The sequence below is a fragment of the Bos taurus genome, chromosome 9 (genome assembly GCF_002263795.3).
Source record: "Bos taurus isolate L1 Dominette 01449 registration number 42190680 breed Hereford chromosome 9, ARS-UCD2.0, whole genome shotgun sequence".
NCBI lineage: Eukaryota > Metazoa > Chordata > Mammalia > Artiodactyla > Bovidae > Bos > Bos taurus.
The window spans coordinates 19,465,897-19,478,516 of record NC_037336.1 but is presented as its reverse complement, the minus strand read 5'-3'; positions in this window follow the sequence as shown (position 1 = coordinate 19,478,516).

Below are 12,620 nucleotides of genomic sequence, written 5' to 3'. Positions count from 1 at the left end.
ATGAAGACTTCCTACTTTGCTAGTTATTGCCAACATTCACCTGTCACCTGAAAGTTTGACGGCCTTCTGCTAAGGGGAAGGTATACCAGGAAGGCAGGCTCATTTTGACATCCAGCATTGGAAAGATATATTTCTGCATGAAAATCAAATCACGCTTCAAAACCCGTAAGAGTTTTTGTACAACTCACATAGTCTTGTTCATGTTGTCATTCATTATCAGAAGAATGGAGACCTGACCATATAACTTGTTGCATTTCACTCAGATTTTGGAACGTTTAAAGAATTATTAATTTTTTGAGATGTTAAGTGAGAAAAATGTAGCTCTTTAATATAAAAATGTATGTCAGGACTTTTTAGGCTTGAATGATAAAAACAGTGTGAAAGTTATAGAAATCATAATTGATGATAGTTTTTAATTATATAAGGTAATATCCTTATTATAGAAAATATAAACAGTATAGAGAATATAAAAATTACCTTAATATCATAGCTGAGGTTTACAACTTCAAATGTTGTAGTATTGTCTTCTCATTATATTTGTAGCATTAGATAGTCTTTTTAAATTGTGATCATAGTATTTGTACAACTTTGTAGATTCATTGTAGATCCACAACATTACATATTAAGTATTCTTCTAAAACATGACTATGAATCGTTAGATAATAATCTATCATGTGTTTGTACTATTATCAGAAACAATCTCCTAATAATATTCCAAGGAAAAAATGAAAAATATAAACTTTTCTATATCTCATTCTAAGAAAATGTTTCACATAATTATGTGAAATAGGAGTGAAGTGATATATTAATATTTGGTATATGTTTGGTTGGGCTTCCCTGGCAGTTAAGACAATAAAGAATCCACTTACAAAGCAGGAGACCCAGATTCAATCTCTGGGTGGGGAAGATCCTTTGGAGATGGGAAAGGCTACTCACTACAATATTCTTGCCTGGAAAATTCCATAGACAGAGGAGCTTGGCGGGCTACAGTCCATAGGGTGCAAAGAATCGGACACGATTGAGCGACTAACATAGACACACAGACACACACACACATGTTTAGCTGTAATTCTTAATAATATTTAGTATTATCTCTGTGTTTGTGCAATTTCCTTATTTGAACATATTGCACTAAAATTTATATTATCTTCCAGGATTTGCTCCAAGTGCTTTCCACAACATGTAAATTTTATTGTACAGTTGGTATGTATTTTTTCATTTATATATATATATTTACATGTATATGTGTTTTATATGTTGCATATGTAATGTATGTTACATGTGTATATATATATATATACTTATTATATATATATATATATATATATACACTGAGGGGGGCATGGAGACTGGTGAAGCAACACTTTAAATGCTTTGTTTTCCTCTTTGTTGTTGTTTTGTTTTTGTCTTTTCAAAGGAAGAAGATCCACCATTTCCAGGCTGCCTTGCACTTTTCTGCCTACAGAAATCTTGGTCACCTTGATGTAGGTGTCTTCCTTTAGGAAGGGAAGTCACTTGAGTGATGTCCCCTTGATGATGTAAATATAGATGATTCTCATTACTCATGGTAGTTCTACAAAGTCACTCCAAAAACAGACTTAGTGAATATTGAACAACTGCTCCTAAGGTAAATATAGAGTTAGGTTCCTAAGAGCCTCTGGTCACAACATTTTCATTAACTGATCACTGCATATCTTTCTTTTATGTACATTTCTATTTAAAGACAGGTTATTAAACATACATTGTTAATCTATTAACACTGAACTCACAGCTGACATCACTTTAACTGATGCCTGAAGGAAGCTTATCTAACACACATATCTTGTCCATGACACATAGCACAGCCTTCTAGTATTTAGGTACGCTAGTCAGCACTTTAGCACTACACTTGGGGCATTTTAATCACCAAAAAAATGCACAAAAATGCAATATATATATATATATATATATATATATATATATGACCAAATAGACCACACAAAAGTGATTTTACCTGCCAATGCAGGAGACAAAAGAGACATGAGTTTGATCTCTGGGTTGGGAAGATACCCTGAAGGAGGAAATGGTAACCCACTCCAGTATTCTTGCCTGGAAAATTCCATGGACAGAGAAGCCTGGTGGGCTACAATTCATGGGGTTGCAAAGAGTCAGACACAACCGAGCACACACAGACGGAGAAAGGAACTGAAACAGGAGAGGAAAATAGGTATTAGGAAAAATGTTTTCCACTAACATAAGGAAAGGGTGCAATAAAATACTCTGTGGCCAGACCACATCTGATTAGAAATAATACACTAAACTTCTGTGGTGGTCCAATGGTTAAGAATCTGCCTGCCAGCGCAAGAGACATAGGTTAGATCCTTGGGGTAGGAAGATCCCACATGCCGCTGAGTGGCTGGGTCCGTGCACCCCAGCTCCTGAGCCTGTGCTCTGGAGCCACAACTACTGAGATTCGCCTAGAATCTGTGCTCCACAACAAGAAAAATCACCACAATAAGAGGCCAGTGTGTTGCCACTAGATAAAGCCTGCCCAGAGCAACAAAAACCCAGTGAGGCCAAAAATAAATAAAGACTAAAAAGAAGAAGAAGAAGAAATAATACCCCTTAGGATACAGATCTAGTGTCTGGAGAAATTGGCAAATTTCTTTGGTGAAAAGAACTTCCTGAGGACAAAAGAATGAAGTCCCTTCTTTCCCTGTTGTGGTCCAGCATTATTGAACTTTACCTTGAGGATGGCCAATCATTCTGGTTGAGCTTTGCTGCCAGGAAAGTTGGGAAGGACTCTTGAAAGAAAACTAATCATAGTGTCCCCCAGACTGGAAATCTGTGCTCAATATAGAAATCCTAGTTTGGCATAGAAGAGGAGTTGATCTGAAAAGAGTAGCAGGGACTAGCACCTTCTGACCTGAATCACCCTGGTATTGGGGCATTCTTTGGGAACAATGATAGCTCAGTTGGTAAAGAACCTGCCTGCAATGCAGGAGACCTGGGTTCGATCTCTGGGTTGGGAAGATCCCCTGGAGAAGGGAAAGACTACCCAGTCCAGTATTCTGACCTGGAGAATTCCATGGACTGTATCATCCATGGGGTTGCAAAGAGTCAGACACAACTGAGTGACTTGCACTTTCACTTTGGGAACAATGACAAAGTGAATATAAAGAACAGGGTCTTAGCAGTGGTACCCAAGATTAGGACAAAGTATGGTATTTTTTTCCCCGAAGTATGGCACATAAGGAATGGTATTATTCTCCCTGAATTGCTTATTATAATTTTTGTAGTTTTTTAAAAATTCTTTAATCTTTTTATTTTTATCTTTTGATTGTGCTGAGTCCCTGCTGCTGCACACGGGCTGTCATTGGTTGCTGTGTATGTGCATGAAAGTCGCTCAGTCGTGTCTGACTCTTTGTGTCCCCATGGATGATATAGTCCATGGAATTCTCCAGGCCAGAATCCTGGAGTGGGTAGGCTATCCCTTCTCCAATGGGTCTTCCCAACCCAGGGATCAAGCCCAGGTCTCCTGCATTGCAGGTGGATTCTTTCCCATCTGAGCCACAAGGGAAGCCCAAGAATACTGAAGTGGGTAGGCTATCCCTTCTCCAGGGGTTCTTCCCTACCCAGGAATCGAACCGGGGTCTCCTGCATTGTAGGCAGATTCTCTACCAACTGAGCTATTTCTGTGAGCAGGGGCTATTCTTCATTGTGGTGTGTGGGATTCTCATTGTGTTGGCTTCTCTTGTTGTGGGGCACAGGCTTTCAACACGTGATTCAGTAGCTGCAGTACAGGGGCTCAGTAGTTACAGCTCACAGGCTCTACAGCAGGGGCTCAGTAGTTGTGGCACACAGGCTTAGTTGCTCTGAGGCACGTGGGATCTTCCTGGACCAGAGTTCGAACCCATGTTGCCTACACTGGCAGAAAGATTCTAATCCACTGTACTGCCAGGGAAGTCCCTCTTGGTAGGTTTTTTAAAAGCACCAGAATTCATTGAATTCTCCTGGTTTTATTCCTAAATTTCTGGCCAAGATTTCCTGCTCTGATTAACCAGGATTTTGTAATATTCTTGGGAATAGCCACAGCAATTGGTGCAGATTTTTTCTCTCCTTCTGGTGGGGGAGGGTGTTGCTGCTGCTGCTGCTAAGTCACTTCAGTCGTGTCCAACTCTGTGCGACCCCATAGACAGCAGCCCACCAGGCTCCCCTGTCCCTGGGATTCTCCAGGCAAGAACACTGGAGTGGGTTGCCATTTCCTTCTCCAATGCATGAAAGTGAAAAGTGAAAGTGAAGTCGCTCAGTAGTGTCCGACTCTTCGAGACCCCATGGATGGGGCTCCTTTGTTCATGGGATTTTCCAGTCAAGAGTACTGGAGTGGGATGCCACCCCCTTCTCCGGGGGAGGGTGTTAGGTTTTTCTTTTTGCAAAAGAATCCATCACCTTTTCTATCTTGTCTTTCTTTTTTCTGCCACATTTAATTCCTTGAGTTCCTGGAACAGGGTCTTGTGTCCACTTCTTGGTGATCTCTTTGCATCATGCACAACTCTCAAAATTAGATCTTTAGAGCCCAACCTCTTCTTTGAGCTCCTGACTCCAGAGAAAACAGCTGAGTTTGCATCTTAGCCTGAATATTTAAGAGAGCTTTTAAATCAGAACTATCCAAAATAAAGATTGCTTTCTATAGTCTCTGCTCACACTTGGTTTTCCTCCTATCTTTCCCATCTTGCTTTTAAATGATAGTCTATTTGTTTATTTTTGGCTTCCCTGGGTCTTTACTGCTGCACACAGACTCTTGCTTTCTCTAGCTGTGGCAAGCAAGCAGGGGCTAGTCTCTAGCTGTGATGCGTGGGCTTCTCATTGTAGTGGCTTCTCTTGTTGCAGAGCACGGGCTCTAGGGTATGCAGGTTTCAGAAGTTGTGCCGTGCGGGCTTAGTTGCTCTGTGACATGTGGGATCTTAGTTCCTGAACCAGGGATTGAACCCAGTGTCCGCTGCATTGCAGGCAGATTCTTAACCACTGGAGCACCAGGGAAGTCCTATCTTTCCTGTCTTAGTAAAGGGCATCACCATTCATCCAACTGCTCAAAAGGAAAAAAACTAGGAGTCATCCTTGATTCCTTTCTTTCCATCATCTCTCATATCCAAACCAGTGTGTTGATGGGATGATCCCAATATTTTCCCAATGATCATTTTGCTTTTACTCTCTGTCTCTGTCTCCTTCTACCAAACATACAAAAATGATTTTTTTAATTGGGCTTTATCACAACTCTGTTTAAAATCTTCTAGTGACACAAATACACCACTCCAAGAATCACCGTCTCTGCAAGGCATTTCCTCACCGCCTTTTCAAAGGATGCTTGACTTCTCCAGCCACGCTCCATCACATGATCACATTACTCTCTTTATCATACTCCAGTCAGTATTATTTTATTTATTCTCCTGTTAATTGCGTGTTGTTTGTACCCTCATGCCCCTCCCCCCTGAACATAAAGATAGGGTAGCTTGAGTCTCTTATTTAGGGAGTATCACAATGTCTCCAAGCTTGATGCTTGGGGGATAGTTGGTTTTCAAGAGAAAGTTGTTGAATGAGTGAAAACCTTTTTTAAAAAGCCCTATACATAAAAACAGAGTTTAGAGCAAAGTCACTCTCGTTGAATGGGAGGAGCTGGGGGAGGGACTGAGTGGTGATGGTGGTTTTACTTACTTGGCCCTATTCCAGCTGCTCCTGAGGCTCCTTGAAGAACAGAGTGCAAATCAGGGGCCATGTAGGGAGGGAAGGAGCCATCAAGTGGAAACTGTCCTAGTCAACAATTTTTAAAGGAGTTTTAAAACCCTGCTGAAATAAATCAGCAAAAAGAGTAGCACCTAACTCCAGTGATTATTCATGGCTCCAAACATTACTTTGTAAAATACCTTTCTGTCATGGATAGAGCAGCCTCAAATAATAAAAAGCAAGCCCCCCAAAATCCCTTTGCTGTAGCCAAAACATCTTTGGTAGATAGTTCTACATAAGCGGAATTGCTTCAGGCAGCCAGCAGCCCATCACTAATCCTTAACCAATCAGAAGACAGTCTCCAAAAAGTGTTAGTCAATAGCATTGGGAAAGCAATGTTATGAGCATGGCACTATCTTCTGGGATCAAGTTAATTTATTGTATCATTGACATTTTCAACAATTTACCACCTAAGAAGTTCTCTGGTTAAGAAAATTGCATGTAATAAATTTCTTATCTGAACATTAACAAAGAGATTATATAATGAATTAAAAATAAGATGTATAATTTTAAGAAAAGTTAGTTTCTCCTATCAACTAAAAATAAATAACATTTTAAAACATATTGATTTGTACATAGTGTTACATTTCCCAAGGTATTTATGCCTTGATCTTACCTTAAATAAATGTATGATATTCTGATATTCTCAAGGGAATATGTCTCCTTTGAGAAAAACCTCTACACTCATCTAAGCCATGATGGCATGAATCCCTGACAGATGGCTAGTCTCCCTCACAAACCCCAAAACTCTAATCAATTTCTGCCTTAATGAAAGAACTAACTACTTTAGATTGCAGACCTCCTGGTTGCTCTTGAGAAACTGATATTTAAGGGGAGAAATAAAAGATTTTTAAGGTATTTCATGGCTTTTAATTTATGTAAAAACTTCATTTAAAAATTATGTTCACAGAAACAGACTAACAGAGAAAAAATTAGTGGTTACCTAGGATAGAGGGAAGTGGGAGGGCAAGATAAGGGTAGGGTATTAAGAGGTACAAACTACTCTGTATAAAATAAATGAGCTAAAGGATATATACTACAGTGCAGGGAATATAGCCAGTATTTAATAAAAACTTTAAATGGAGTACAACCTATAAACTTTTTGAATAACTATATTGTACATCTGAAACCAAAGCAGTGTTATAAATCAACTCTACTTCAGTTCTAAAATTATGTTTATATCCAAAAGACATTTTACTTATGTACTGTAAATGCAAGAATAAACAGGTATTGGAAAATGGACTTATGTCTTGTAAGCACAGGCACAATACAAACATTAATTTGTTGACAGTTGAAAGTAGGGAAAGAGAAGGAAGGGAGAAAACGGTGAACCCTTGGTATTAGGACTTTTCAGGACAAGATTCAGGAAAAGCCATCTCAAACAGGTGTTTAATCCTTCAGTTCAGTTCAGTTCAGTCGCTCAGTCGTGTCCAACTCTTCGTGACCCCATGAATCGCAGCACGCCAGGCCTCCCTGTCCATCACCAACTCCCGGAGTTCACCCAGACTCACGTCCATCGAGTCAGTGATGCCATCCAGCCATCTCATCCTCTGTCATCCTCTTCTCCTCCTGCCCCCAATCCCTCCCAGCATCAGACTCTTTTCCAATGAGTCAACTCTTCGCATGAGGTGGCCAAAGTACTGGAGTTTCAGCTTTAGCATCAGTCCTTCCAAAGAACACCCAGGACTGATCTCCTTCAGAATGGACTGGTTGGATCTCCTTGCAGTCCAAGGGACTCTCAAGAGTCTTCTCCAACACCACAGTTCAAAAGCATCAATTCTTTGGCACTCAGTCTTCTTCACAGTCCAACTCTCACATCCATACATGACTACCGGAAAAACCATAGCCTTGACTAGATGGACCTTTGTTGGCAAAGTTATGTCTCTGCTTTTGAATATGCTATCTAGGTTGGTCATAACTTTTCTTCCAAGGAGTAAGCGTCTTTTAATTTCATGGCTGCAATCACCCTCTGCAGTGATTTTGGAGCCCCCCCAAAATAGTCTGACACTGTTTCCACTGTTTCCCCATCTATTTCCCATGAAGTGATGGGACCAGATGCCATGATCTTAGTTTTCTGAATGTTGAGCTTTAAGCCAATTTTTTCACTCTCCTTAAAGTTTAGAGGCATTTATTGGCTCTCAGAACGGAAACATCCAAGAGCAGAACGGAAACATCTAAGAGCAGAGCTGGGTCCAAGCACAGCTGGAATTGGGGGCACAGAGCTGTCACTGGTTCAGGTGTTCCACGTCTCTCAGCTTTTCTTGCACGGTGGCAACCTAAGGATGTTGGGCTCCGCTGGGCAGAGCGAGGGCAGCTTCCAGCGGGCACTGTTGACACCACTGGCTGCGTCAGTGGAAAAGAGCACGTGCTTCTCCCTGACCCGGGCTGGCAAAAGCGTCAGAGGATCTGATTGGCTTTCCCTAAGCCTATCGCTGCATCCCGGGGAGTATGCATCCCGAGGAGTAGTCCCCGTTAGAGAGGCCTGGGAAGAGATGGGAGACCCCAGCCCCAAGCAGGTCAAAGTTAGAGGACCAGGACTTAGCCCGTGGGGCAGGCGTGGGGGCTGGAGGTGTGTGTGGGGCGGGGTGGGGTGGGGGGGGAGGGCGTGGAGCCGGTGCAGCTATTGTCAGCTGGAGCAAGGCTGTGTGAACTTGATTCTTCCGTGGGTAAGTTTCTTTACCTGCACCTCATGTGCTCATGGAGAAAAATTCCCATTTCATAGTGTTGAAAGGATCACATAAGATAACGTTTAAGTAAAGCGACTCAAAGCATTTTGAAGACAAATTCTTTTCTCTCCTTCATAAAGATTTTACTTTTTATTTTAACTTTTAAATATGATTTTTAAAGGTCACTTTCCATGTACAGTTATAACAAAGTATTGGCTTTATATATCCCAGGTTGTACAATATATCCTCGTGCCTATCTTAAACACAGTAGTTTGTATCTGCCCCTCCTCCCCCGCCCCTATATTGCCCCTGCCCCTCTCCCCATTGTTGGTAACCTCGTTTGTTGTTTACATCTGTAAGTCTGCTTCTTTTTTGTTAAATTCACATATAAATTATTCTTAATCTGTTTCCTTTCTGGACAGTGCGAGTTCCTGCTTTGCACAGGCAGCAACGACCATCGTCACCAGTAGGTGGCAGTCGTGTGCTGGAAGGTAATGAACTGGTTTTTCAGGGAAAAAGAACTGGCTGAAATGCTGATAAGCAGTTGGAGGACTCACAGTGGGGACTGTGAATCCAATTGCTGCTGCCCTGAAACCAGCCGTTGTGACCTTGATCAAGGTCTGCATTGCTCTCTGGCCTGGATCAACTCGAATGAAATTTGGAGGCTAATTCTCCATTTGGCTTTAAACATTTTTGTTTGTTTCTGTAAAGAGTAAATCTTGTATTTCACAGCAATAATCTCAGAAGCCAAAAACTGCTCAACAGTCTTGGTTGTTAGTATATATTGTCTAAAAATATGATGATGTGAAGCATAATCCATTCATTTTTTTGTGAAGTCTTTGCTACCTCGGGAGACCTAAAACAGTTCATGTAATTCTGTACGGTAACTAATGGGCCCGCAGAGATGCTCTTGAGTTATACCCAGCTCGGAAAATCCACCTAGGAGGCCTGCAATTCAGAAACCTCGCTATTAAAAAAAGTCACACTGAGCAGGCTTCAAAAGTATTTTCCAGTCATGTAATTATGCTTTAATGGCAGGTTCTTAAAATGACTTGGGAAAGAAGAAGGAGTTCAGAAAATTTCAGGTCTGAAATATGTTGGAAGTATCTGGGGCAGCAGGAGAAATCGGGAAATGGTGACATTTAATTGGGTTTAAGAACGAAAATGACAACCCTCCACTTTTGCTTGAATCAAACCTTATAACAAGGTTGAAATAAGATGATGTGATAAAAATGAGCATTTACCTGGTATATATATTGGAGGAGGATATTGCATTTTTAACACAGACCGTTTTTTTACTACAAGGAGTTATGTGCTGGGTCCATGTTAGTATAAAAATCCTTGCAAAAGGGAGACCCAATTGAAATTCTAAGAGTGTTCACACCTTTCTGCATTCCATGGAGATGTGGAACAGCCTCGACTGAACACTTGACCTTTATTTCTCTGCATGCTTCTTTTTCAGGATAAAGCCTCTTGCATTCTTAAACCTGGCGGGTGGGGGTGAGGATTCGTTGGTGAGATGTGGATCAGACGTGTTCTCAGGTTTCCTCCGTTCTTTATGAAACCAGACTGTGCTTGCAGTGCCTTAATCAAGGGGAGAGAGAATTAACTAAGGTATCATTAACCAAAATTTCAGAAATGAAGACCTGATTGAAACGGAAAGGTGTTTATTTGGGGTTTTTTAGGACTGTATCCCAGAAGACACAGAAACAAGAAGCAGGACCTCCCTTGGTGGTCCAGTGGGTAAGACTCCACGCTCAATGCAGCATGCCCAGGGTTCGATCGCCGATTCGGAAAGTAGTTCCCACAAGCCACAACTAAGATTTCACATGCTGCAACTAAGACCTGGCACAGCCGAAAAAGTAAATAAAAGAAACTCATGAATATATTTTAAAAGATTCAAGACACGTTTGGGTTGTGTTCTGCTGACCATGGAGTGGGGGAGGCTTATACTGCAAGGCTATGGTTACATGAGTTGTTTCTCAAGAATTATCATTGGAGGTGGCAAGAAGTAAGGGTGCTTGTTAGGGATTTGTTGGGGTCTGAAATTATTTACAAGGGGAGATTTTAAGACCATAAGGTTACAGTTGGCGGGTTTTGTTCTGACTATGGTTGCTGGTATCCTTGGGTCTGGTTTATTTCAAAGAAAGTGCAAGTTCCCATTCGTTGCAGAGACGTGTCTGACCAAGTCCTTAATGGCCACCCGACTCCAGTTCTGTCTGCCTGAACTGAGGTCACTCCGTTGGCATTACAGTTTGCCATCAGCATTTATTTTATTTGTTGCTGTAGAAGTATCTGAAAGAATGAGAGTTGTTTTGTGTTAACCTCTCCATTTTTCCTCCCCCCACTTAAACAAGAGACTAGGACTTGACAGTCTCTTGCTTCTGGGTACTTATTGTGAGGTGGAACAGAAAGTCCAGGTTACTTTCTGGACCCACGAGGGCTGAAGACACAGCATGCTGGGCCCCATTCCCAGGGTTTCTGATTCAACAAGTCTGGGGTGGAGTCCAGGAATTGGCATTTCTAACCATGAGCCTCCCTTGAATATTAGATGCTGCAGGCCAGGACCACATGTTGAGAGCTACTGTGTTAAGGTAATCTCTCTCCCCTGAAGCCCATTTTCTTTCTGAAGCCTGAAACTTGAGTTTCTTTAGAGTATAGTGCTAGGGAGCTGACTGTGGCTCAGATCATGAACTCCTTATTGCCAAATTCAGACTTAAATTGAAGAAAGTAGGGAAAACCACTAGACCATTCAGGTATGACCTAAATCAAATCCCTTATGATTATACAGTGGAAGTGAGAAATACATTTAAGGGATTAGATCCAATAGACAGAGAACCTGAATAACTATGGAAAGAGGTTAGTGACATTGTACAGGAGGCAGTGATCAAGACCATTCTCAAGAAAAAGAAATGCAAAAAGGCAAATGGCTGTCTGAGGAGGCCTGGCAAATAGCTGAGAAAAGAAGAGAAGCTAAAGGCAAAGGAGAAAAGGAAACATATACCATCTGAATGCAGAGTTCCAAAGAATAGCAAGGACTGATAAGAAAGCCTTTCTCAGCGATCAGTGCAAAGAAATAGAGGAAAACAATAGAATGGGAAAGACTAGAGATCTCACAGGAATTTTATGCAAAGATGAGCACAATAAAGGACAGAAATGGTAGGGACCTAACAGAAGCAGAAGATATTAAGAAGAGGTGGCAAGAATACACAGAAGAACTATACAAAAAGATCTTCATGATGCAGATAACCACGATGGTGTGATCACTCACCTAGAGCCAGACATCCTGGAATTCGAAGTCAAGTGGACCTTAGAAAGCATCACTACGAACAAAGCTAGTGGAGGTGATGGAATTCCAGTTGAGCTATTTCAAATCCTGAAAGATGATGCTGTGAAAGTGCTTCACTCAATATGCCTGCAAATTTGGAAAACTCAGCCGTGGCCACAGGACTGGAAAATGTCAGTTTTCATTCCAATCCCAAAGAAAGGGAGTGCCAAAAAGTTTCAAACTACTGCAGAATTGCACTCATCTCACATGATAGCCAAGTACAATGCTCAAAATTCTCCAAGCCAGGCTTCAACAGTACTTGAACCATGAACTTTCAGATGTTCAAGCTGGATTTAGAAAAGGCAGAGGAACCAGAGATCAAATTGCCAACATCTGCTAGATCATCGAAAAAGCAAGAGAGTTCCAGAAAAACATCTATTTCTGCTTTATTGACTATGCCAAAGCCTTTGACTGTATGGATCAGAATAAACTGTGGAAAATTCTTCAAGAGATGGGAATACCAGACCACCTGACCTGCCTCTTGAGAAATCTGTATGCAGGTCAGGAAGCAACAGTTAGAACTGGACATGGAACAACAGACTGGTTCCAAATAGGAAAAGGAGTACGTCAAGGCTGTACATTGTCACTCTGCTTATTTAATTTATATGCAGAGTACATCATGAGAAATGCCAGGCTGGATAAAGCACAAGCTGGAATCAAGATTGCCAGGAGAAACACCAATAACCTCAGATATGTAGATGACACCATCCTTATGGCAGAAAGTGAAGAAGAACTAAAGATCCTCTTGATGAAAGTGAAAGAGGAGAGTGAAAAAGTTGGCTTAAAACTCAGAAAACTAAGATCATGGCATCCAGTCCCATCACTTCATGACAAATAGATGGGGAAACAGTGGAAACAGTGTCAGA